The sequence below is a fragment of the Hyperolius riggenbachi genome, chromosome 3 (genome assembly GCF_040937935.1).
Source record: "Hyperolius riggenbachi isolate aHypRig1 chromosome 3, aHypRig1.pri, whole genome shotgun sequence".
Lineage (NCBI taxonomy): Eukaryota > Metazoa > Chordata > Amphibia > Anura > Hyperoliidae > Hyperolius > Hyperolius riggenbachi.
In genome coordinates, this window is record NC_090648.1 from 75,983,426 (window position 1) to 76,010,667 (window position 27,242).

The 27,242-nt window shown below is 43.4% G+C and overlaps 1 long non-coding RNA gene across 2 annotated transcripts; it reads left to right on the top strand.

Moving 5' to 3' along the window:
• Positions 1-2,169: 2,169 nt before the first annotated feature.
• Positions 2,170-27,191, top strand: LOC137562750 (uncharacterized). Of its 2 annotated transcripts, none has more exons than XR_011030182.1 (3): positions 2,170-2,256; positions 6,131-6,428; positions 26,655-27,191. It is a non-coding gene; the product is annotated as an uncharacterized lncRNA (long non-coding RNA). The 2 variants fall into 2 exon arrangements; XR_011030183.1 differs by having other exon boundaries at positions 2,176-2,260.
• Positions 27,192-27,242: the final 51 nt, after the last annotated feature.

Genomic DNA, 27,242 nt, shown 5'->3' on the forward strand with positions numbered 1-27,242 from the left:
TAGCACCCTCCCTCGAAGAGGCAAAAAGTCTGTACAATCAGAATTCTGGGCTCTCCTTTTACCAATAGGGTACAGAGGATTGCTGAGAGTCATTTTATCAATATCCAGTGACTCTTACAACATCAGATTGGACTTCATCTTCAAATGATCCAAACTCCGAACTGTTGCAAAGACTAGGTGGACACTAATTTAAAGAATACCTAAGGTGACATGTGACATGATGAGATAGACATGGGCATGTACAGTGCCTAGCACACAAATAACTATGCTGTGTTCCTTTTTTTCTTTCTCTGCCTGAAAGAGTTAAATATTAGGTATGTAAGTGGCTGACTCAGTCCTGACTCAGACAGGAAGTGACTAGAGTGTGACCCTCACTGATAAGAAATTCCAACTATAAACACTTTCCTAGCAGAAAATGGCTTCTGAAAGCAGGAAAGACATCAAAAGGGTCAATAGTTCATAGATTTTTAACCTTGGCATACTTCAATGAAGGTGTCATTGAGCAAAAACAATAAAACTGTAACAACTTAAAAACTAGATTTAAATATAAAATAAAACTGTGGGATATCTTAAAAAGTCATTTTTTAGGAGAAGGAAGATAGATACAATCATTTATTTAATTAGTTTATTTTTGCCTCGCGTGTCCTTTAAGTATCTTTCTTTTGTAAGCTTTATTGTTTTTACTGCCGCTGCTCAGGTGTGTTTTATAGTATATTTTTATGTATGTATTTAGCTGGTGTTGGCTCCGCCCACTTTTTCTAACCCTAACACAATTACTCAATGACCGAGTTTGTGAGCTTTGCGGTCTTTGGCATCAATAATTTGCATGGAAATAAAACAAATCTGATTGTCTGTGGCTTCACCCCCTTTTCTGAATTTGAACCCCAGTCACCCAATGTACCAGGTTTGACACTTGTGCCATTAACAGTGCAAGAATGGCAGCAATTAAATATTCCCCTTGAAAATCAATAGGTGAATTGTGATTGGCTTTTGTAGGCTCCACCCACATTTCTGAATATTAATCCCAGTCACCAACTGTGCAAAGTTTGAGAACCCTTCCATTAACAGTGTGAGAATGGCTGCAGTTTACATTTTCCCAGTGAAATTTGTATTTGTCTCCGCCCACTGATGACCTGGCGTTGCCCTTGTATGTATTTGGCTGGTGTTGGCTCCGCCCACTTCCCCTAACACACAATTACTCAATGACCAAGTTTGTGAGCTTTGTGGTCTTTGGCATCAATAAATTGTAATAGATTTTTTTTTACTATTTTTTTTTACTTATTATTTGTTAAAATGAATCTCTGACATCTCTGAAATGCTCAAATTAAAAATTAAGTAACATACCCTCTCTTCATTTTACATTTTTTATGTCCTGTCTGGGTGTAACAGTTAGGGCCCGTTTCCACTAGTGCGGTGCGAATCACCGGGATTCCACCGCTGACGAAATCGCATGCGGATGCGATTCCGCGTGCGTTTTTTGCCGCGATTTCGCATACGATTTCGCATAGGCAGGGTATATGCGAATTTAACCATGTCACTGCCTGGTTCAATTTGCATTCGTTTTCATGCGAATTCGCGGCAAAAAACGCATGTGCGTTTTCCCTATTAAATACATAGCCTGCGAATCGCCTGCATTCCTCACGCAGGCGAATTCTGCAGGCCCTACCGTGCAGAAAAATCCTGCACAGAAAAACGCTGGAAAAAAACTGACAAGTGGAAACAGGGCCATCCACTTATATAGGTTGTGCGAATCCGCATGCAGAGAACGCATGCGGATTCGCTCTAGTGGAAACGGGCCCTAAGTGATTAAGGGCCCTTTTACACTTAATGCGTTGGTATGCGTTAGTGTGCGTTAGTATTCATTGGTATTCGTTTTTTCCATAGCAGTGCATTGTGAAAAAGATTTCAGTTAAAACGCGTTAAAGTGAACCTCCGGACTAAAAATCTACTCAGCAGCACTGAAAAGGCTTGGTGTTTCTTTAACAGTTTCACAGCATCAGAACTTTGTTTTTCTTACATAAGCCTTATTTTTAGCTAAGCTCCACCCATCAAAGAAAACTGCCGGGCAATTTTTCCCTGATGCTGTGCAAAGCATGATGGGATTTCCTATGTTGTTATACACGTTGCCTAGCAACTGGGAAGGGTGATCAGCACACAGGACAGTTGGAAGTGTCTCATTCTCCCTGTCACCTCCTTTCAACCAAAAAGATGGCTGCCATCATGAAAGCAAACATTTGCCTGTTCTTTTAAAACAGGGTGGGTAAGAGATTATATTACCTATCTATTTTAATTAACATAACTAATGTAACTTAATGACAGTATGTTTGTTTAGGCTGGAGTTCCTCTTTAAGTGGGAACTGTGCCATAGGAAAACATGGGCATTACTTTGAAAATCAGTTTTCTTTCAGTTGAAACTGAGAGCAACTGATTAAGTGTAAAAGGAGCCCTTTTCCACCAATCATCACGTTCAGCATCGCAAACACCCTGTGATGCCAATTGTGATTTTCACCATAAAATGTGTTTGTGTTGTGTTTTTAGCGGCAATTCGCAGCGAGTATTTTAAAGCCTAATACAGGGCAATCACAATCACACAGAAAATGCAGCATGCAGGGCATTAGCAATTGGCCAAAAAAGCAAATAGGCCTAGTGCACACCGGAGCGTTTCCGCTGCGTTTTGCGGTCTGCTTGCGGGTGCGGATCCGCTAGGGTAATGTATTTCAATGGGCTGGTGCACACCAGAGCGGGAGGCGTTTTGCAGAAACGCATACTCCCGGGCTGCTGCAGATTTTGGATTGCGGATGCGTTTCTGCCTCAATGTTAAGTATAGGAAAACCGCAAACCGCTCTGAAAAACGGCACTTCAGAGCGGTTTTACAGGCGTTTTTTGTTACAGTAGCTGTTCAGTAACAGCTTTACTGTAACAATACATGAAATCTACTACACCAAAACCGCTACACAAAACGCTAGCTGAAACGCTGCAGAAAAAGAAGAAAAAGCGTTTCAAAATCTGCTAGCATTTGGCGGATCTGCTAGCGGTTTTTGGTGTGCACCAGGCCATACAGCCAGTGGAAAATGGCTCATAGATACTTTTTTAAAGAGCAGAGCTTTTGTCTGTGTGATGAGTCAAATGCTCACTTGACCTGCCTTTTAGCAGATATCATGAATCTGCCAGCGTTTAGATGGTTGTCCCCGTGTCAGTTTCTCACAATGAGAAACTCTGAGATGATGGTCACAATGTTTTTTTTGCCTGTTTGGTCATTACAACACCAAAATAGATGCAGCTAACTCCACCTAGGTGCATCGTGCCAGACAGTCCTATTTCCTCCTATGGAGGCAAACAGCCAAGTGACAGCAATGGCCTCAATTCACTTATGGCAGTTCTGTAAATCAAAACGGTTTGGTAAAATACCTCATTTGGTATTTCAGTTCTTCTTTTTAAATTCACTAAATATTTTACAAATGTGGGTGACATTTGGTAAAATAGGTCTAAAATTGTTTGGTAACCATTCGCTAAGGTAGTCTAAGGTATTCGGTAAATACTGATTCATGCACAGTAATTATTTGCATGTTGTTAGAGACACTTGAACCCAGGGCCAGTTCTAGAATTTTTGCTGCCTGAGGCAAACTTGTGAGGATTCGCACAGCACCCGACAATTTGCACCACACGTTATAGCTGCAGTGCAAAAAAACAAACAAACTCAGTATAGGTTATCCAGGTATACTTGTCCCCATTATAGGTAGCCAGGCATAGCTGCCCCCAGTATAGGTAGCCAGGCATAGCTGCCCCAGTATTGGTAGCCAGGCATAGCTGCCCCAGTATTGGTAGCCAGGCATAGCTGCCCCATTATACAGTAGGTAGCCAGGCATAGCTGCCCCCATTATAGGTAGCCAGGCATACAGTGGTGTGAAAAACTATTTGCCCCCTTCCTGATTTCTTATTCTTTTGCATGTTTGTCAAACTTAAATGTTTCTGCTCATCAAAAACCGTTAACTATTAGTCAAAGATAACATAATTGAACACAAAATGCAGGTTTAAATGAAGGTTTTTATTATTTAGTGAGAAAAAAAAACTCCAAATCTACATGGCCCTGTGTGAAAAAGTGATTGCCACCCCTTGTTAAAAAATAACTTAATTGTGGTTCATCACACCTGAGTTCAGTTTCTGTAGTCACCTCCAGGCCTGATCACTGCCACACCTATTTCAATCAAGAAATCACTTAAATAGGAGCTATCTGACACAGAGAAGTAGACCAAAAGCACCTCAAAAGCTAGACATCATGCCAAGATCCAAAGAAATTCAGGAACAAATGAGAACAAAAGTACTGTAATTGAGATCTATTAGTCTGGTAAAGGTTATAAAGCCATTTCTAAAGCTTTGGGACTCCAGCGAACCACAGTGAGAGCCATTACCCACAAATGGCAAAAACACGGAACAGTGATAAACCTTCCCAGGAGTGGCCGGCCGACCAAAATTACCCCAAGAGCGCAGAGAAAACTCATCCGAGAGGCTACAAAAGACCCCAGGACAACATCTAAAGAACTGCAGGCCTCACTTGCCTCAATTAAGGTCAGTGTTCATGACTCCACCATAAGAAAGAGACTGGGCAAAAAATGGCCTGCATGGCAGATATCCAAGGCGCAAACCACTTTTAAGCAAAAAGAACATTAAGGCTCGTCTCAATTTTGCTAAAAAAAAAGCATCTCAATGATTGCCAAGACTTTTGGGAAAATACCTTGTGGACCGACGAGAGAAAAGTTGATCTTTTTGGAAGGTGTGTGTCCCGTTACATCTGGCGTAGAAGTAACACAGCATTTTAGCAAAAGAACATCATACCAACAGTAAAATATGGTGGTGGTAGTGTGGTGGTCTGGGGTTGTTTTGTTGCTTCAGGATCTGGAAGGCTTGCTGTGATAGATGGAACCATGAATTCTACTGTCTACCAAAAAATCCTGAAGGAGAATGTCCAGCCATCTGTTTGTCAACTCAAGCTGAAGCGATCTTGGGTGCTGCAGCAGGACAATGACCCAAAACACACCAGCAAATCCACCTCTGAATGGCTGAAGAAAAACAAAATGAAGACTTTGTTGTGGCCTAGTCAAAGTTCTGACCTGAATCCTATTGAGATGTTGAGGCATGACCTTAAAAAGGCGGTTCATGCTAGAAAACCCTCAAATAAAGCTGAATTACAACAATTCTGCAAACATGAGTGGGACAAAATTCCCCCAGAGCGCTGTAAAAGACTCGTTGCAAGTTATCGCAAACGCTTGATTGCAGTTATTGCTGCTAAGGGTGGCCCAACCAGTTATTAGGTTCAGGGGGCAATTTCTTTTTCACACAGGGCCATGTAGGTTTTTGAGTTTTTTTTCTCACTAAATATTTAAAACCATCATTTAAAACTGCATTTTGTGTTTGATTATGTTATCTTTGACTAATAGTTAACGGTTTTTGATGAGCAGAAACATTTAAGTGTGACAAACATGCAAAAGAATAAGAAATCAGAAAGGGGGCAAATAGTTTTTCACACCACTGTAGCTGCCCCATTATACAGTAGGTAGCCAGGCATAGCTGCCCCCATTATAGGTAGCCAGGCATAGCTGCCCCCGTTACAGCTTAGCCAGGTATAGGTTCCCCCAGTATAGGTTAGCCAGGTATAGGTGCCCCCAGTATAGGTAGCCAGGCATAGGTGCCCCCAGTATAGGTAGCCAGGCATAGCTACCCCAAGTATAGGTAGCCAGGCACAGTTGCCCCCAGTATAGGTAGCCAAATATAGTTGCCCCCAGTATAGGTAGCCAAGTATTGTTGCCCCCAGTATAGGTAGCCAGTATAGTTTCCCCAAGTATAGGTAGCCAGTATAGTTGCCCCTAGTAAAGGTAGCCAGTATAGTTGCCCTCAGTAAAGGTAGCCAGTATAGTTGCCGTAGTACAGGTAGCTAGTATAGTTGCCCCCAGTATAGGCAGCTAGTATAGTTGCCCCCAGTATAGGTAGCCAGTATAGTTAGTCCTGTATAGACTCTGTATTTAGCTGTGTAGCTAGCTCTGACCTTTGATGAAGCCAGAATAACAAAACTAGGCTTCAGCATAGAGCCTCATGTGTTTCAATTTGTAAAGCAAAGTTTTCCCCTCTCATCCAGGAACTAGCCTGATCCTTGGCCAGACTGGATTTTCCATTTACCACCTACATACACGCTGATGAATATATTCATAGTTTGGCAGCACTCCGTGAATCTGGCAAGTGTTTTGAAATAAACCGGCGCATTCATGGCAGATATTCCAAGACTAGATTTACTTGCAAGAATAAAAGCTGCTGTAATTTCTGGAGAAAAGGCCAAGTTTACACGATACTTTAGACTTCAGATCGCTGGGAGGTGACGTGTATGTTTTCCAGATGGCGAATGGGATTATTCTGTCTCTCTGCTCATTTTCAATAAGGTATTAGCACTGTACATCTGTGATAATGTGACTTACATATCTGTCCCTATACAGGGTGACACAATCAAGAGGAGCCATGTGACATAGGAGCCGATTCCCAAAACTTGTTGTGAATTAATTATCTGTTTACCTATTTCACATCGTATCTATAAAATGACTTTTCAGCACTTTCCCCTCAAAAAAAAATCCTCTTATAATAAGTTGTTCCTGTTTAGCTTAATTTTGACAATGCTCCTCTCACCTTATTTTTTCCAAAAACAGCTTTATTCAAAAATAATGTGTAGGTAACAGCAAATGATCAAATTATGGTATTTTTTTTAACTATAAGACTCACTTTTTCTCCCCCAAAAGTGGGGGAAAAAAAGTCACTGCGTCTTACAGTGCAAATGCAGGGAGTTCCTGACTTCTGAACGCCTGCAAATACGGACCTCCAACCCACCACAATGTCATGGACTCCCTGTACTGTGCCCATGCAGAGGAGGACACAGGGGGACAAAGGGGCATAGAGGACACAAGGGGGACAGAAGCAGACACATGGGGGACAGGGAAGGACACAGGGAGACACGAGTTACAAGGGGCATGAGGTACAAAGGGGGCATAATAAACAAGATGCCTATTCACAGCAGGTTTAGTATATATTTTATTCCCCTGGTTTTTGTCCTCTAAACCTAGGTGTGTCCAATGGTCAGGAGCATCTTACAGTCTAAAAAAATATGGTCGGTCCAAAATCTGGTATCCCACATAAACAGGAAAGCGGAATGGGGTGATAGAGCAGAAGCAAGGATGAACAGATAGGTACCATAGAAGTCGCTATAGCAGTCCCTGCAGCTCTGCTGATGAACCTTACCCTGGTGTAATAACACTTAAGAAGGTATTTCGTTTCCTGAAGTAGCTCTCATCTTTCCTTATCAATATGCCCGGTGCGGTATTCAAGTCTCTGATAAACGGCTGCCAATGCAGATATGGAATGATTGGGCAAGAGTTCAGGTTAATCCTGTAGCTCCAAACACACAGCAGGGAGTTTTCCTTTTCCATGAACGCTTTGCAATGGCTTTATTATAAAGGAAGGGGGTTAGTAAGCGGTAGAGCCGTGGCCACTTGGGAAATGCTGAACTTTACTGAATGTAATTGAAGGATTACAATTGCTTTTATTTTACAATACTCATTATGAATTATTTAGTCAGTGTTTCCCCACTGTAAAATCTTTCCACTCCCTGATTTACATTTTTAAATTTATCACAGGTGGTGACATCTTTACAGCTGGCAGGTGCATCACTGTGGAATGTTGTTTGTAGGGATGAGCAACGAGTAAGTTCGATCTTGCGGTGAATCGCGCTTTTCCCACATTAAGCACAGAATGGGCTTTTGTTGAGCAAATAATTTGCTCCCAGGATGCACTGCAGCCAATGTGAACAGATCCCACCACAGGCAGACATAAAGGGGGTGGAGCAAGGGGGTTTTCACTAGCAGCATAGAGAACTGTCATCCCTAAGAGCAGAGATGGATTAAAATGTAACGAGGCCTTAGGCAAGATAGGAGATTTGGGCCCCCCCTTGTGGTCCTTTTGGTAAGCTGAAGTGGAGAGAGGTCAAAGAAGGTTGCAGATGGGCGCCTTGACACCCACTAGGCCCCAAGCATCTGCTTAGGTTGCCTAGTGGATGATCCTGCTCTGCCTAGGAGTTATTGTATGCTGCTTTAGTACAAATCCAACACATAGGAGTTGTGTCATACTGTATCTGTTGCCCACCCCAATAAAAATGATCTTCATTTCAATTCATTCTGACATTGGCCTCAATTCACTTAGCTTATCTCCTGTCTTTAATAACTGTAGAAACAGCTCAGAAGAGTTATCACAATTATATCACCATGGTGATAACTGTAGAAACAGCTCAGAAGAGTTATCACAATTATATCACCATGGTGATAACTGTAGAAACAGCTCAGAAGAGTTATCACAATTATATCACCATGGTGATAACTGTAGAAACAGCTCAGAAGAGTTATCACAATTATATCACCATGGTGATAACTGTAGAAACAGCTCAGAAGAGTTTTTAAAGACAGGAGATAAGCTTAGTGAATTGAGGCCATTTGTCCTCAATTCATTAGGATCATGCTGGAGATAAGGCAAGAGAAAACTTACCACCACACATCGATTTTGCCTTATTAAGGCATAGAGATAAGTTTTCACAATGAGAGAGTTATCTTTATCATAGCTGTCCTTAAGTTACCTCCTCTGTAGTTATTGTCACATGCAGATAATTAACAGCCTGTCTTTAACTTTAGAATTCTGTAGTTATTTTAAGGATTGAAATGTTAACGTTAGAGATCACTCCTTAACTTAAAGATAGAAGAATTAAGTTTACTACATGCCTTATCACCGTGGTGATAACTCTAGGAACAGCTCGGAAATGTTATTAAAGACAGGAGATACAGGAAGCTTAGTGAATTGAGGCCATTTTCACACAGGGTTAACTGTCTGTTACATATTGCAGCTTTAAAGAGAACCAGAGACGAATAAAATAACATATTTATACATACCTGGGGCTTCCTCCAGCCTGGATCGCTCCCATGCCGCCTTTCTCCACTGCCTCTGTCCGCAGGTAGCGGGTCCCGTCATTTCGGCCAGTCAACGCAAGCGCAGTGCGCTCCCTCTGTACTGCACAGGCGCATGCGTAAAGAGCCGGAGGGAGCCCCTGTGCATGCGGAAGACTGGCCATGTCCGGCGGAAGTGAGGGGACCCGGTACCAGCGATAGAGGCAGCAGAGAACAGCGGCAAGGGAGCGATTCAAGCTTATGGGGCTGGAGGAAGCCCCAGGTATGTATAACATCTTTTTTTCATAATACTTCCGTCTCTGGTTCCCTTTAAGCAAAAACATTACACATGTTGAAAAAAAATATGCTTTCATTTGTTTCCCTGTTTAAAGGGATACTGTAGGGGGGTCAGGGGAAAATGAGCTGAACTTACCCAGGGCTTCTAATGGTCCCCCGCAGACATCCTGTGTTGGCGCAGCCACTCCCCAATGCTCCGGCCCCGCCTCCGGTTCACTTCTGGAATTTCTGACTTTAAAGTCAGAAAACCACTGCGCCTGCGTTGCCGTGTCCTCGCTCCCGCTGATGTCACCAGGAGTGTACTGCGCAGACACAGACCATACTGGGTCTGCGCTGTGCGCTCTTGATGACATCAGCGGGATTGAGGACACGGCAACGCAGGCGCAGTGGTTTTCTGACTTTAAAGTCAGAAATTCCAGAAGTGAACCGGAGGCGGGGCCGGAGCATCGGTGAGCGGCTGCGCGGGCACAGGATGTCTGCGGGGGACCATTAGAAGCCACGGGTAAGATCAGCTCATTTTCCCCCGACCCCCCTACAGTATCCCTTTAAGACACACTGTACATTTGCTGTAGCATTGATCATACTGTATAGGTACTGCAAAGAAAATTGTACATTTATTTCACTGTTTAAGACACTGACATGTTATATAGCGTTGCACCAGCAGTCACCACCACCTCTTCCTGCTGCTGCTGGCACCACCTTTTAGTAGCCGTACTTCTTTGATGATACTTGCATGTACACTACTGGGTGACACTGCTGATGCACTCCATCCAGTTCATGCTGCCATCTAGCAAGGTGATCTCCCCGGTGATAGTTGACCAGAGGCCACACACGGCTACAGCTCTCGTTGAGCTACGCTCCATCTCAGGCCACGGCGCCACTGTCTACAGCCATTGTGTAAATGAAAACTTTCTTTTTTTTAAATTCTTTTTATTGATGTTTTAATACAAGCATAAACAAGCAGCCTACTCCGCCACACATGCAGGCGCGGGAACAGGAAAAACACAATAAAAAACATCGAACAATTTGGACTCATAGAGTCATCTACTCCAAAAACTTTCTTAACAGTAAGATGGCCACACACATTGCTATTTTTCTGTTCGGTTTTACCCCATTACGATGAGTTGTACCAGAAACAGGATTTTTTTTTTGATTGAGAAATCTGATCAAATTTCTAGTTTTTTTTTTTTTTTAATTTATTTAATTTTTTTTTTTAGGTAGGACATGTTGGAAAATTCACACCAACTTTACTGAGAATTGTATGGTGTGCGATGGATTGTCATATTGTATTCAACCAATTAACCAGAATAAATTGTATATTCAGTGCATACCAAATTTGATTTGTATAAACAAAAAAAGGATGGAATTATGAAAGAGTACATGTACTGTATATACTGTATATCATGAAAAGATGAAAATGGTATGTAATGTAAAAATAATATATATGGAATAGCGCTTTTCTTTCTGTAGAATTATCATAATATGTAGCTGTATTGTATTGTACTTGGTTTATTTATGTAGCGTATTTTTCGGACTATAAGACGCTCCTGACCATAAGACAGACCTGGGTTTAGAGGAAAAAACCAGGGGGAAAAAATATATACTAAACCTGGTGCATCCATGGTGAAGGGGTCTCTTGTGGATTATGCCCAGTTATACCTCATGCCCCCTTGTACCTCCCCGTGTCCTCCTCTGTCCCTCTTGTGTCCGCCTGTATCCCCATGTGTCCTCCTCTGTCCCCTTGTGTCCTCCTCTGTCCCCTTGTGTCCTCCTCTATGTCCCTTGTGTCCTCCTCTATGTCCCTTGTGTCCTCCTCTATGCACCTTTGTGTCCTCCTCTATGCCCCTTGTGTCCTCCTCTATGCCCCTTGTGTCCTCCTCTATGCCCCTTGTGTCCTCCTCTATGCCCCTTGTGTCCTCCTCTATGCCCCTTGTGTCCTCCTCTATGCCCCTTGTGTCCCTATGTGTCCTTTTCTGCCCCCTGCGTCCTCCTCTGCATGGGCACAGTACAGGAAGTCCCCAACATTGCGGCAGGTTGGAGGTTTGTATTGGCAGGTGTTTACAAGACAGGAACTCCCTGCATTTGGACTATAAGATGCAGTGACTTTTTCCCCCCACTTTTGGTGGAGAAAAAGTGAGTCTTATAGTCCAAAAAATACAGAAATTAGTAAACAGCAAAATGTAGCAAAATAAAGTGTGAGTTGTAAGTAGCACTGTGGTGATCAGTGGTAATTGTAATGGTAACACTAAAATGATGATCACATGAGATATTGATAAATGTACAGAGATGGAATATGATGATAAGTGTCACTGTGGAAAATGTACTTCTATGAAAATGCAAAATCATCAAAAATTGATTGAGTGAAAGGTCGCCATGCAGGAGGGTTTTCTAACCGACCACTTTTTGACATTTACAATCTTTTTTCCCAAAATGGTGGCAATCTGGAACAAACATGTTTGTTAAATCGAACAATTTCTTTACAACTTTCGATCAACCGAAAAATTGTTCGAATTGAATAAAAATAAAGAAAATTTTAACTTGTATGGTTACTTTTACACATGGTGTCATTTTGAGTTAAAGCGGATCCAAACCAAACATTTTTTTTTAATTCAAAATATTTAGTTGCACCGCTGTCACACATACAAATATAAATAAACACTCCTTCAAGCCTATGAGCATTTCAGTGCATGCTTTTCACCCTTCTCTTTTCATAACTAGGGTTACACAGGGGGCAGCCATTAGCAATTCCTCCATTGCCGGACACCATCTACTCCACCAGTTTGCCAGATTATTTCCCGGCAATATGAAAGGAAGGGAGAAGTTCCTCCAATAAATGTAAAATATTTTATATTTGTCGTCATGCAGCTGAAAAAAGGCTGCTATTTATTATTATAATTTAGAAAATAGATTTTATTTCTGAAATCTTGTATTTTTTATTTGGATCCACTTTAAGCCACATCCTATTCTATATTTTATTGGGGTTTTTATTAACCTTGTTTTATACCTTTTTGGGCGCCTCTTTCCCCCCATTGTTTCTGATGCTGAAGTCAGGATAATTAAGGTGAACCTGAAATGAGTAAAAATATTTAAAATAAATACAAAATAAATACATGATGTACCTGCAAATGAATACTACAAACTAACCTCACTGTCAGTTCCTCTCAGAAGTTCATCATTTTCATTTGCTGTTAGTTATAACTGAACGGACAACTGATGAGCAAGGTAATGCCAATGTTTCCCTATGGCTCAAGCAATATTACAGTATTACAGTTTAACTGTGTGCTGACCAATAAACTTATGTGGTGGTGGCCATTTTCAAAATGGAGATGGAGAATTCCATGGATCACAGTGGACAAACAGGATGCAGGGGAGGAGAAAGAGATCGATGAGTAGACTACATGGGAGGTGAGTATGATGTGTGTATGTTTAATTTGACTTTTAATTTTCAGTTCAGGTTTGCTTTAACGTAAAATTTGGAATCCTGAATTATGTATAATATTCTACCATACCTCCAGGTCCAGATTTACATCACAGGAGCCTATAGGCACAGATGTCCTGACACCCCAGACTTTGCTCTCCACGAACCTACAAACATCTGCCTAACCGCACCACAAGGTCTAACTGTCAGGTCTCCCTTACCTGTCATAGGTAGCTACAGGTGCCCCTTGGTATTAGGTAGCCAGAGGTACCCTCAGTATTAAGCAGCTAGAGGTGCCCCCCAAGAATTAGGTAGCAAGAGGTGCTCCTGACTTGAAGGGTATCTGGTCAGTGGAATGCCAAGACCCTGGTGAATAACCTCTCATTTACACTCCACTCAGGACTCTGCATAGGGAAGGAGGGAGGGAGGCACTCAGGAAGGGAAGTGACCACGCCTTTCCATCATCAGGCGCTTGTAGGCATGTGCCTACAGTACCTTATGGTAAATCCAGCCCTGCATATCTCATTATGGTTCCCCTTTAAAAATGAGCTGCTTCTCTATTGCCACACTCTGCACTGTGCCAGTAGTCTGCATGGCAGGCCAGTACACAAGCAGCCAGCAGTCCTGTGACTGTGGGAGATTAGGAGAATGTTTTCCCTCTCTGATGCTTGTAACGCACATGTGAGAGATGCGCTGGATGCCATATTCCATTCTGATGCAGGCTGTACATGATCTGACCTCAGGCTGTTTGCTGAGAGAGGAAACGAGCCAATTACAGGTGCGGGGAATTCCGGGAAATCCTGATAACGCTGCAGTCTGTTAATAATCTAACAACGGCGAGATTTGAAAGTTACTCTGACAGTTACAGCATATCACCGGGGATTGAAGACTGAAGATCGTTTTCTAAAATTACATTATAAGGGGACAAATATAAATATTCATATTTCACATTAGCTCAGATGAAATTTCGTTTTTGTTGTTTATTTTTAAGTATAAAACAAATTTAAAGCATGAATGCACCAAGCCTCAATAATGCAGCTATGATGCATGAACGCTCTTGCTACTTTCATGCAAACTTACAAACATACCCAGGTTGGAGTTGGACCAATCAAAAATGACAGGAAGTACATATGATTGGTCCAATTCCAAGCTGAATACAATATTCATCATTGACTATGTTATAACAACGGGGTCTATTAACAATTGCATTAACATTCTTAAATAATGATAATTTTCTTATTTATGTCCTGAGTGTATATGAGGCCCCTTTTACACTTGCATTGCAAGTGTGTGCATTGCCTTCCGCAGGGTAAAGCCTAGCACACTTACCGCGTTGAGTTGGAAGTTTTCGAAAACGCCACAAAGTCAGCAGCGTGTTACCGTATGACTTCCTTAGCAGTGCAGCGGCAAAGTCATTGGAGTCAATGGGGAACAAAGGAATTTCATTGACGGGAGTGTGGTGCGTCGCGGCACCCATGGGCGAACTGACAGGAATCCCAGTGACATACTTCCTGCACGGCAGGAAGTACGTCACTGAGCGGGGGGCAGCGCTATGCATATGATAAGTCGGCGCACTCTGCCGTAGAGTCATATGTTTGACATTGTTTTATAGAAAAAAATAAAAGCTATATAACTGAAAATAAAACTATGAGACTCTTTTTCTTTGCTGCTAATATTATATTAATTATCTGTACTACACATACAATTCATTATATCATAATTTTTTTTTTTGCTTCACTGTCACTTTAAGGTGGCAAAAGCTTACAACCCTCGCTTGGACCAGTGCAGTCACATGACTGCTATTTGTAAGTGTAGAATAATCCAATTCTAGCGTTTGTTCATATAAAAGTTAAAGGAACACTATCGATTTACATATTTTTTTCAATTGAGATAGGAATTGTTTGGGACGTGCTGCTACGTACTGGTGTATAGATTTCACTGGCAACCTCTTAGTTTACTGTTATCAAAATACTTTCAAACTTTACTGCCGCCAAAACTGCAGAATGAGCAACAAGGAGAGGGGAAATTCCCCTCACACTTGATCAGTTAACCCTGTGTGTAACTCTGAGTATGTGAGAGAAAGCTCCCAACAGCTGCAGTTTCTGTGTCCTGTGTTTCTGACTGAGGTGTCCAAAGAGAGCAGAGGAAACTTGTTATGAACATTTGTAATTGTCACAGCTTTTTATACTGCTTTTGCTTTCAGAGAAAAATACTCTGTAGTCTGATATGCAACACTGGCTGTGCATTGAAGCAGACACCCCTTCTGCAATTGATTTGTCCCAATATAGCTAAATCTTACACTCAAATTAAAGATTTTGCCTCTGATATTTAACATGAAAAGTAGGAAAATGTTTACACAGCTACTTAGACATTATTTGTACATTGTCATTTTAGAACACTTGGGCATTGATAGTGTTCCTTTAACTGAAATGGACAGTGCTGGGGTGGAGGGAGGGGAATTCTGAGCAAATACAGCGTTAGGAATAAGTGATTACACCAACTGTATTAGTAAGTGTTGGTCCCTGTGGGGTAGATCACGTTATACACAGCATGTAAAATTCAACAGTCTTCGTGAATTCATTGCTTTGATGCCATTATTAAACAAGGGAGTTTCCTAAACTACCACAGAAAAATAGACTCCTTCATTTGTAATTAAAGCTGATCGTTAGCCCACGAGCAACGAATGTATTTTTATAGGACACGCCCGCATGCGGCGAGTAACCCCTTCAGGGCTAGCTTATTACTACCCCCCCAGTTCTCAGGACTCCTCCAGCTTGGCGTTTGTGGCATTGTGCGTCATCTCGCCTCACGTCCATCCTGATTATTTTATATCAATAATGAGCTTCTTCACAATGAAACCTGCAGATCATGTGACCCGAACACAACAGGTGGATAATTATCGGTGTCAGAACAACAGGAGTGGCACTTTGGGGACTTCACGGTGACATCTGCTGTGCTGTGTTTTCAGAACTGAAAGGCAGCTGGCACAACGTACTCTGGCACTGTATGCTGTGTGTAGTCTTGCCTGCGGTGGCATAAAATGTAGTAGCAAGAATGCAAACTGTAGCGACAGTGTGTGTGTGCGTGTGCATGTGTATATATATCTGTGTGTGTATGTATATGCATGTGTGTGTATATCTGCGGGTGTGTATATATATATATGTGTGTGTGTGTGTGTGTGTGTGTGTGTGTGTGTGTGTGTGTATATATATGTATATGTGTGTGTGTATATATGTGTAACTGTGTGTGTTTGCCAAGGTGGTAAGCAGGGCGTACATCAAAAAAGGCACATGGAAATTTAGGCAAGCAGCAGGGCCGGCCCTAGACTTTTTGCCGCCTGAGGCAAATTTTGAAAAAATTATTGCTATTCCCCCGTCCCCCCCCCCCGTGGGGAGGGGGGGGGGGCGCCGCCGCCGAGCTGGAGGGGTGGCGGGCAGGACGGGGGTATTGGGCCTAGCGGCGGGGAGGGAGTCGGACCCCCCCTCCCTCACCTGGGTCCCCCGATCTGCGCTCCCCTCCAGCCTTAAATAGATCAGAAGCAGCCGCTACTCGTAAGAGGCACGGGCGGGGAGGACTCACCTCTTCCTCGTTCCAGGCCAGCGTGCGCTCCACTGACGTCACTTCCTTCAACGCCGCCCACTGTATTGTAAGTGGACGGTGTTGCAAGAAATGACGTCAGTGGAGCGCACGCTGGAACGAGGAAGAGGTGAGTCCTCCCCGCCCGTGCCTCTTACGAGTAGCGGCTGCTTCTGATCTATTTAAGGCTGGAGGGGAGCGCAGATCGGGGGACCCAGGCGAGGGAGGGGGGGGGGGTCCGACCCCCTCCCCGCCACTAGGCCCGATACCCCCGTCCTGCCCGCTACCCCTCCAGCTCGGCGGCCGGCTCCAGACACCCACCGACGGGCGGATGCCGCCCCTAGAAATGTTGCTGCCTGAGGCAAAAGTTTCACCCTGCCTCATGAGCGGGCCGGCCCTGGCAAGCAGTAATCCCAATAGTAAAATATCGGTATTTAATACTGATATTTTACCATTGCTAAACCTAAGCCTACTCTCACACAGAATCCTCCCTCCCCCCGAGCCCTAACCCTCCCCCCCACAAACTTCCTACCTGATGCCTAACCCTAAAACTCCCTCTGCACAAACATCCTACCTGATGCCTAACCCTAAAACTCCCTCTGCATTAATGTCCCACCTGCAAGGGAAAAAAAACTTAATTTCTTAGGTGCTGCCCAAATTACATCTCAATGCTAATATTTCAATAGGCGCCTATTGCAGCGCCAAAACTACCACCACTAGCGGACGCCCACATTGCCTGCATCAAATCACTAGTGTGCTAGGTTGTATGGCCCTGCAGCGAGGGCTAAAGCTGGGAATACACAGCTCGATTCTGAGCCATTTAGATGGCTGGATAGATCATTTCCGACATGTCCGGTCTCCGGCCCGATCGTTTTGCAGCTCGATTCCGCATTGAAGACAATGCAAAAAGATAAGAAAAAGAAGCGGAAGATAAGAGAATCGCCTGCAGAATAGAGCGGGGAATCGATCGAGCAGGAGAAACGAGCAGCAAAATCAAGCCTTGTATGCCCAGCATTAAAAGCTAACAGTGGCCTAAATTGTAAAAAATAGCTTGGTCACTAGGGGGGTGTAAGCCTACGGTCCTCAAGTGGTAAAAGGAAACCAGAGCTGATAAAATAAAAAAAAAAAGTGTTATACATACCTGGCACTTCCTCCAGCCCCATCCGCACGGATCGTTCTCACGCTGCCGTCCTCAGTCTTCTCCCTCTTCTGCACCGGGTTCCGTAACTTCAGCCAATCGCGGCCAGTCTGACGCAAGAAAAGTGCACCCTCTACATATCTCTACGGCGGCGGCAGGGTATAGGAGGCAGTATATGGGTATACAGTCCATAGGGGAGCGGAGGGTATAGGGGCAGTATATGGGGTATATAGTCCATAGGGGTGTGGAGGGTATAGGGGGCAGTATATGGGTATACAGTCCATATGAGTGTGGAGGGTATAGGGGCAGTATATGGGGTATATAGTCCATAGAGGTGAGGAGGGTATAGGGGCAGTATATGGGTATATAGTCCATAGGGGTGGGGAGGGTATAGGGGCAGTATATGGGTATAAAGTCCATAGGGGTGTGGAGGGTATAGGGGCAGTATATGGGTATATAGTCCATAGGGGTGGGGAGTTGTAGGGGCAGTATATGGGTATATAGTCCATAGGGGTGTGGGGGGGGTATAGGGGCAGTATATGGGTATACAGTCCACAGGGGTGGGGAGGGTATAGGGGCAGCATAGAAGTATACAGTCAATAGGGTTGGGGAGGGTATAGGGGAAGTGTATGAGGTATATAGTCCATAGGGGTGGGGAGGGTATAGGGGCAGTATATGGGGTATATAGTCCATAGAGGTGAGGATGGTATAGGGGGCAGCATAGAAGTATACAGTTCATAGGGGTGGGGAGGGTATAGGGGCAGTATATGGGGTATATAGTCCATAGGGGTGGGGAGGGTACAGGGGCAGTATATGGGAATACAGTCATAGGGGTGGGGAGGGTATAGGAGCAGTATATGGGAATACAGTCATAGGGGTGGGGAGGGTATAGGGGCAATATATGGGTATAAAGTCCATAGGGGTGGGGAGGGTATAGGGGCAGTATATGGGTATACAGTCCATAGGGGTTAGGAGTGTATAGGGGGCAGTATATGGGTATACAGTCCATAGGGGTAGGGAGGGTATAGGGGGCAGTATATGGGTATACAGTCCATAGGGGTTAGGAGGGTATAGGGGCAGTATATGGGTATACAGTCCACAGGGGTGGGGAGGGTATAGGGGGCAGTATATGGGTATACAATCCACAGGGGTGGGGAGGGTATAGGGGCAGTATTTGGGATATATAGTCCACAGGGGTGAGTAGGATATAGGGGCAGTATATGGGGTATATAGTCCATAGAGGTGAGGATGGTATAGGGGGCAGCATAGAAGTATACAGTCCATAGGGGTGGGGAGGGTATAGGGGCAGTATATGGGGTATATAGTCCATAGGGGTGAGGAGGGTATGGGGCAGTATATGGGGTATACAGTCCATAGGGGTGGGGAGGGTATAGGGGCAGTATATGGGAATACAGTCATACAATACGATTGCTGGACTGCGCTCTCCACTTCCTATAACAATACAAGATTGCACATAGCGTAACTCTGTATGCATTCATTCACACACCACCCGTGTTTCAGTGATCAAAAGTGCGACACACGTGACCACACACTCCATCTCTGATTCTGCTCGCCGGATTTTTACCACCTCAGAAAGCAGGTTGATCTAGCGTTTAAATATATTCCACAAGGCACTTTCTCAAATCTTCACCTTTTCTTTAATGTAAAATTTCCTCCAATAAAAACACATAAGAACACAATAGTGTAATACTGTTAAAACTCAGTTATAATTACTGTTAAAACGTATTGTAATTTCTATCTGGAAAAGTGTGACAGCGATCCCATTGGAGTGTGTGGAAACTTTGTGGACAATTCTAATTTTGACTTCAACCTTGGAGGACAGTGTATATATGTAATATATTGCGGACAGCGCAGCCTAGTTGATAAACATATTATTGGGAATACAGTCATAGGGGTGGGGAGGGTATAGGGGCAGTATATGGGAATACAGTCATAGGGGTGGGGAGGGTATAGGGGCAGTATATGGGAATACAGTCATAGGGGTGGGGAGGGTATAGGGGCAGTATATGGGAATACAGTCATAGGAGTGGGGAGGGTATAGGGGCAGTATATGGGTATACAGTCCATAGGGGTGAGGAGGGTATAGGGGCAGTATATGGGTATAAAGTCAATAGGGGTGGGGAGGGTATAGGGGCAGTATATGGGTATACAGTCCATAAGGGTTAGGAGTGTATAGGGGGCAATATATGGGTATACAGTCCATAGGGGTGAGGAGGGTATAGGGGCAGTATATGGGGTATATAGTCCATAGGGGTGAGGAGGGTATAGGGGCAGTATATGGGTATACTGTCCATAGGAGTAGGAAGGGTATAGGGGGCAGTATATGGGTATACAGTCCATAGAGGTGAGGAGGGTATAGGGGCAGTATATGGGTATACTGTCCATAGGGGTAGGAAGGGTATAGGGGGCAGTATATGGGTATACAGTCCATAGGGGTGAGGAGGGTATAGGGGCAGTATATGGGGTATATAGTCCATAGAGGTGAGGATGGTATAGGGGGCAGCATAGAAGTATACAGTGAATAGGGTTGGGGAGGGTATAGGGGCAGTATATGAGTATACAGTCCATGGGGTGGGGAGGGTATAGGGGCAGTATATGAGTATACAGTCCATGGAGTGGGAGGGTATAGGGGCAGTATATGGGGTATACAGTCCATAGAGGTGAAGATAGTATAGGGGGCAGCATAGAAGTATACAGTCAATAGGGTTGGGGAGGGTATAGGGGGCTGTATAAGGGGTATACTGTCCATGGAGTATCATGTTCCTCTCAGTTGGTAGTAGGCAGCAACATATCAGACGGTTAACAGCCTCTCCGACACACTTTATAAGCCTGGGAAAGATCCAACATTCCTGCTTATGGATGGCATTAATCTGGCAGAAGTACCAAGAGATAAAATATTTCCACCCTTATCTGGCAAGCGGCAATGTTTGGTCACAATCTAATGCATAATATGTTTGCTGTTAGCTTTATTCTGCCTACTCCTGTCAGTGTGGCCATGGCTTTGATCTGCTGAAAGAGTAACTTCATCCAGCAAGAAAACGCTCTATCAGTTTGCTGTTACTGTTATCGGAGAAATGCTGCAAGTGCGCTAAACTTAGACTCCTGCTCTCATGTCACCTTTTATACGGCAGCCTGTAACATCACTGCTACTGATCCTGGCTTCTGGGCAGAAGTTGTCCAGTGTGGGACAGGCAAGGCATCCACTGATCAGCCAGAAGAGTGAGAGTTTTGGATACAAAAAAGCTTTGTATGGCCCATTATGTGAGGCAGGCCAGGTAGTGGCGTACCTAGGTATTTTTAGGTGGGTGGCACACTAGTGCATAGCTCCCAACTGTCCCTCTTTTGGAGGGACAGTCCCTCTATGGGACCCCTGTCCCTCTTTCCTCCTCATTTGTCCCTCTTTCAGGACTGATTTACAGATCTATGTAAATATATATCTTTTTCTACCGAAAAATAGGTTTAACTGACTCTAAACTTTATTCCCGTCCTTTAAATTGATATATTTCTTATTTTCATGTGTTAATATGAAGGAAAATGAACCAGGATAGAAAAGACCAGTGTGGTTTGAATTATAAAACAACATATTTTTCTTATGAATTCTTGGTATGCGTGACTATGGCTGTGTTGGGGGGGGTGTCAGGGGCGTGGCTTAAGTGCCCCTCTTTCTTATCTTAAAAAGTTGGGAGGTATGCTAGTGGTTCCCCCCACCACACCATATAGATTTCCTGGTAGTCTAGTGGTAGTGAATCTCACATGATTCTGATGTGTCCATTCTTCTCGGCAGCTGTACTGCTGCACTCTACTCTGCAGGGGGACACAGAGGGGGCCCATGGAGAGAGAGAGGGAGGAATAATGTCTGGAGCCTCATTCGCTTCTGCCCAAGTGTCAGTCCTTCCATGGTGACACCTGGCCCCACTATGCAAACAATGCACTGTGCTCTACTCGTCATGCGGTAAAGCTTTACACACCTAATTCTGCTTAAAGGATACCCGAGGTGACATGTAACATGATGAGATAGACATGTGTATGTACAGTGCCAAGCACACAAGTAACTATGCTTTGTTCCTTTTTTCCCTTTCTCTGCCTGAAAGCGTTAAACATCAGGCATGCAAGTGCCTGGGTTGGGACCGGGTCAGACTGGGCCATACTATAGCATAGCCCTCACTAATAAGTAATTACAGCCATAAAACACATTCCTGTTAGTAAATGGCTTCTGAGAGCAGGAAAGAGATAAAAATGGTCAATAATTCATAGTTTGAGCTCTGGCATACTTCAATGATGGAGTCATTGAGCAGAGACAAGGAAACATTAAAAACTAAGTAAATCTAGATTGAAATATAAAATAAAACTGTGGGATATCTAAAAAAGTCATTTTTAGGAGAATGAGTATAGATACAATTGTTTTTCTCATCACTTTTTTTTTTTCACATCGGATGTCCTTTAACGCAGTTTATTGCATGCACCACAATATTTTGGCAGACTGACCAGTTCTCTTCATGTACAGAAATACAGTAATTGTTTTTATAACTTTCTTTTATTGTTAAAGTGTACCAGAGACGACTATGTATAAAAGAGAATATATATATATATATATATATATATATATATATATATATATATATATATATATATATATATATATATATATATATATATATATATATATATATATATATATATATATATATATATATATATATACACACATATACACATACATATACACACACACACACACACACACGATTATATTATATACTCATACCTGGGGCTTTCTCTGCACTGATCGCTCTCACGCCGTCTTCCTCTGCCTCCACTTTTCGGTAGAAGTCCCGTAAGTTTGGCCAGTCAGCGCATACTTAGTGCGCCCCGAATGGCTAAACCTACGGGGCTTCTACCAAGAGAAGGAGCAGGCGGAGGAAGACGGCATACGAGTGATCGGTGCGGAGGAAGCCCCATATATGTATAAAAAACTTTTATACTTAGTCGTCTCAGGTTTCCTTTAAATGTTACAGTATTGTATAAACTGTTGTCATTAGTTTATCCACATTTCACCATGTATAACACAGGACTCAACTTACAAATAAATTCAACGTACAATCTCCCGTAACAAAACATGTCTATAAGCAAGGGCAGGGACCACCTCGTAGTTTTATTTATTCAGCTTTAACCTCCTCCTTACCGCCTAACGTCCACTGGCGGTGGGAGGGTGGCACCTACAAGACCGCCTAACGCCTACCGACTGGCGTCAGGTCCTGTAAGCGGAGATTAGCTGGGATCGCGCATCCCTGCTAAGTTACGGAGCTCCTCTCCGTAAACAGCCTGCCAGTTGCGATCAGAGCAGGCAGGCTGTAAATACAAGAAAAAAGGCCCTCAATTACTTGTACAGTGCTGCAATCTAGTTCAGCGCTGTACGGGGACAGCTCTGTCACTGAGCTGTCCCCAGGAGAGGCTCGCAATCTGATCCCTCTCATAGGCTGATGCCTATGAGAGGCGATCACATGGACTGGATCTCGAGGGAGGCAGAATAAATTAAAAATTCACATTTTTATTTAAAAAAAATACAATAATTAATGAAAAAAAAAAAATCACAGTAGCAATAAGATCCCACCAACAGAAAGCTCTCTTGGTGGGCAGAAAAGGAGGCAAGATTAATTTTGGGTCTAAGTTGTATGGCTGTGCTACAAACTGTTAAAGCTGCAGAGTGCAGAATTGTAAAAAAAAAAAATCACCTGGTCACTAGGGGGGTGTAAGCCTGTGCTCCTCAAGTGGTTAATATATCATATGAACATGAACCAGTATTGGTGATGTCTCAAACCACATATCAACTAGGTCTGTATTTGTATTGCTGGATGTTTGGATTGCAGTTTTGAATGTCTCATGAATCTATGCTCCCCTCTTTTATTTTGCACTATGTACAGCGCTACAGAAGATGTTGGCACTATATATTGTAAATAAATAACAATAATAAAAAGTAATGGACCACCTGTAAGCAAATGGTTAAAGGGGAACTGAAGAGAGAGGTATACGGAGGCTGCCATATTTATTTCCTTTTAAGCAACACCAGTTGCCTGGCAGCCCTGCTGATCCTCTGCCTCTAATACTATTAGCCATAGCCCCTGAACAAGCATGCAGCAGATCAGGTGTTTCAGACTTTAAAGTCAGATCTGACATGACTAGCTGCATGCTTGTTTCTGGTGTTATTCAGATACTACTGCAGAGAAATAGACCAGCAGTGCTGCCAGGCAACTGGTATTGATTAAAAGGAAATAAATATGGCAGCCTCCGTATATCTCTTACTTCAGTTCCCCTTTAAGGGCAAAGCCAGAAGGCACAGGCTTATAGAGCCACTCTGTAATGACTACACCAACCTCACAGTGTAGCCCTATATCTTCCTACCAGACGGGCTCCTGGGATTTGGATTTTATGCCGTTTTCTAGATTTATGGCATGCATACAAGAAAACACTGAACAAGCAGTTTACTGACTGGAATAAGCAAAACCAGGAAATAAATCAAAGCACTAAAATATGCAATTTCGGAAATAGTCCAGACATGGGATCTTAACAGTGGCAGTAAAGTACGTTCCCTGACTTCATTGTAGGAAGCCCTCTTAAAGCGCACCTGAACTCTGAACTTCCTCTCTGCTCTAAAAGATAAGCAACAGCATGATAACCTTTAAAGAAAAACATTTCTTTGTTACAGCTGATACAAATCCTGAAATAAGTCTGCAGTGTGTTTACTTCCTGCTCTCATGGAATCAGACAGTGATAAAGCAGACCTGAACTCAGAACTCCTCTCTGCTCTAAAAGATACACAACAGCATAATAACCTTTCAACAAAACACATTTCTTTGTTACAGCTGATACAAATCCCAAAATAAAGCTTTACAGTTTCTACTTCCTGATTCATGGAAGCAGACCTATTATTTACAGCCTGTGCTTACAAATGGGCTTATCTGCTTATGTGCCATAGGCAGTCATGTGACACAGGGGAGGATCAAATTGCAACTATTGATTAGACACAAATGAGGGGGAATTACACCGGCTAAACTCTTTAAATACACACAGGGTGCAATACTGTTAGGTTTTCCTTGTACCCTGTGTAAAGGGGCCCATACACTGAGCCGATTTTCTGGCCGAACGATCGATCCAGATCGATTGAAAATCGTTTGGCCAATCGACCGATCGATGGCCGATTTCGATGGATTTCTGTCGAACGTGCAGGATGGAAAATTTAGGTCGATCTGATGAGATTGCTTATCATTTTGCATTGGCCTTAATGGAAATCTGATGGCAAAAAAATGCCATCAGATCGAATTTCAATAGATTTCAAACTGAAATCTATTGGAATTCTATCCTGGTAAAAAATGTTCTAAAAACGCATCAGATAGATCATCAGATGCATTTCTTATCTATCTGCTGCCAATCTGACGAGTGTATGGGCACCTTAAGAATTCAGGTCCACTTAAACATCCTGTTTACAAATTAGCTGCTCTACTGTGGCAGAGGAGATTCCTGAGCTGACACAGCTGAGATCAAATTACAGTGGTAATTAGTCACAGATGAGGGGGAAATAGACTAATCTCTCTAAATACATACGGGGTGCAATTCTCTAGGTTTTCTTTCCATCCTGTGCAAGAGTTCAGGTCAACTTTAAATTTCTGTATTAAGATATATATAACTCACATTTAAAATGAAATATTCTGTTTGAAACTGTTGGGCTTGATTTGTTTTGCAGCATGTCATCCATACATAACTGCAGGGGAGCTGAGAACTCCCAGGTACCTCAGCCAATAGCTCCCTGATACAGGAGTGAGTGATGAGGAAAGTGATCGCTGTTGTCAGTCTGTGTATGAAGCGCTTTCATTCTCCTGCCTCTGGTGTCAGACGGGCTGAATATGTTCCTCTAGGAGCCGGAGATCTACCCAGCTGGCTTTTATTATGCCCTAAATTATGGATGAAGAAGTGACCCCAATCGAGCAGTAAAGTCAATAACAGATGTAGGGAAGCCAGCGCTGGGCTCAATAACTGTCAAAGCAAGATGCCAGAAAGGCACATAAAGTTGTCTTGGGGCTTATTTAATAGGTGGGGAGAGCAATGGCGCGCATCTCCCCTCAGCAGCCAATCAGAGAGCAGAGCTTCTAGTCTGCTAAATGTATCGTAAAACATTCCATGCAAACTAATGCTACCCTCTCACGTACAGATGTTAATCCAATCTTTAGAGGACAACTGAAGTGAGAGGGATATGGAGGCTGTCCTATGTATTTCATTTTAACCCCCCTGGCGGTATAAAAAATTCCGCCAGGAGGGAGCGCAGCAGTTTTTTTTTCTTTTTTTTTCTTATATCATGTAGCGAGCCCAGGGCTCGCTACATGATAGCCGCTGCTCAGCGGCATCCCCCCGCCCGCTTCGATCAGGAAATCCCGTTCAAAGAACGGGATTTCCTGGAGGGCTTCCCCCGTCGCCATGGCGACGGGGCGGGATGACGTCACTGACGTCGGGATGTCATTGGGAGTCCCGAACCACCCCTCAGCGCTGCCTGGCACTGATTGGCCAGGCAGCGCACGGGGTCTGGGGGGGGCGCGCGGCGCAACGGATAGCGGCGATCGAGCGCGGGGCGGCGGCGATCGGTGTGCTGACGCAGCTAGCTAGCTGCGTCCAGCAAAAAAAAAAAATTAAACAAATCGGCCCAGCACGGCCGGAGAAAACCTCCTGCGCGGCTTACCCCGAACGTAGTTCGGGGTTACCGCCAAGGAGGTTAAACAATACCAGTTGCCTGGTAGCCCTGCTGATCTGTTTGGCTGCAGCAGAAGAAATAGAACATTAGTAGCATAGATATGAGACTTGTATTGTTTCCAGTACAGGAAGAGTTAAAAAAAACTTCGGTTATCTATGCAATAGAGCTTCTCTGAGCAATTCGACCCACTGGGTGGAATACAGTCGTGTTTTCTGAAGCACCTAAACATCCAAGAAACAGTGAGAGACAGCTTGAAATAAGGTTTTACTGCAGGGAAGTTCAAAGGGTCATTATTTCTGCTTTGTTTTATAACTTAAAAGACAGAGTGTGGTTTTAAAACGGCAACTGTGACAGAATAATACAATGTTATAAAAAAAATTAAAAAAAATAAAGCTATATAACTGAAAATAAAAAGGAGACTCTTCTTTGCTGATAATCATGTTCTATTCATTATCCGTACTACACGTACAATTCATTATATCATAAGTTTTATTTTCACTGCAGGTTTGCACAGCGGTGTGCATGAGGTCGGAGTAGCCGAGTTGTATTGGCCAGAGGCAGAAGTTCAGAAGCGGCATTCTGAATTTAGTAATGTGTTTCCATGATGGAAGGAATACATCGCTGGCAATTTACTGTACGGCATTTTGCAGAGAGAACACACAACAAGTGCTTCCTTTCCCTGGAAATCCAATAGGCTTCATTATGGGAACTGGGGCATTGTCAGGACATGTTACTTCCACATGATGTGCCCTGACCAGAAGCAAAGGAAGGGGGCCGGACCCGGCACACAGCATGAAGGTGAAGGACTGCCTCACACTACCGCTAATCTCTTAAATGCCGCACTTACCATATGTCACATGCCATGCCGAAAAAATGAGAATAATCACTAATGAGCACCTCTGAAAATCATCCTAAACGGTGAAAGCAACAGACAGGTATACATTAGTGTTGTCCCTTAAAAGCAGGGACATTACTCACTCCATGCTGAAGTAGCATCAGTGGATGGCATATGCTGAATGAATAAATTAAAATAACAATGAATTTTTAATGCTTATTGGATGTTTCTATGAAGCAGAATAGACAAGACAAATA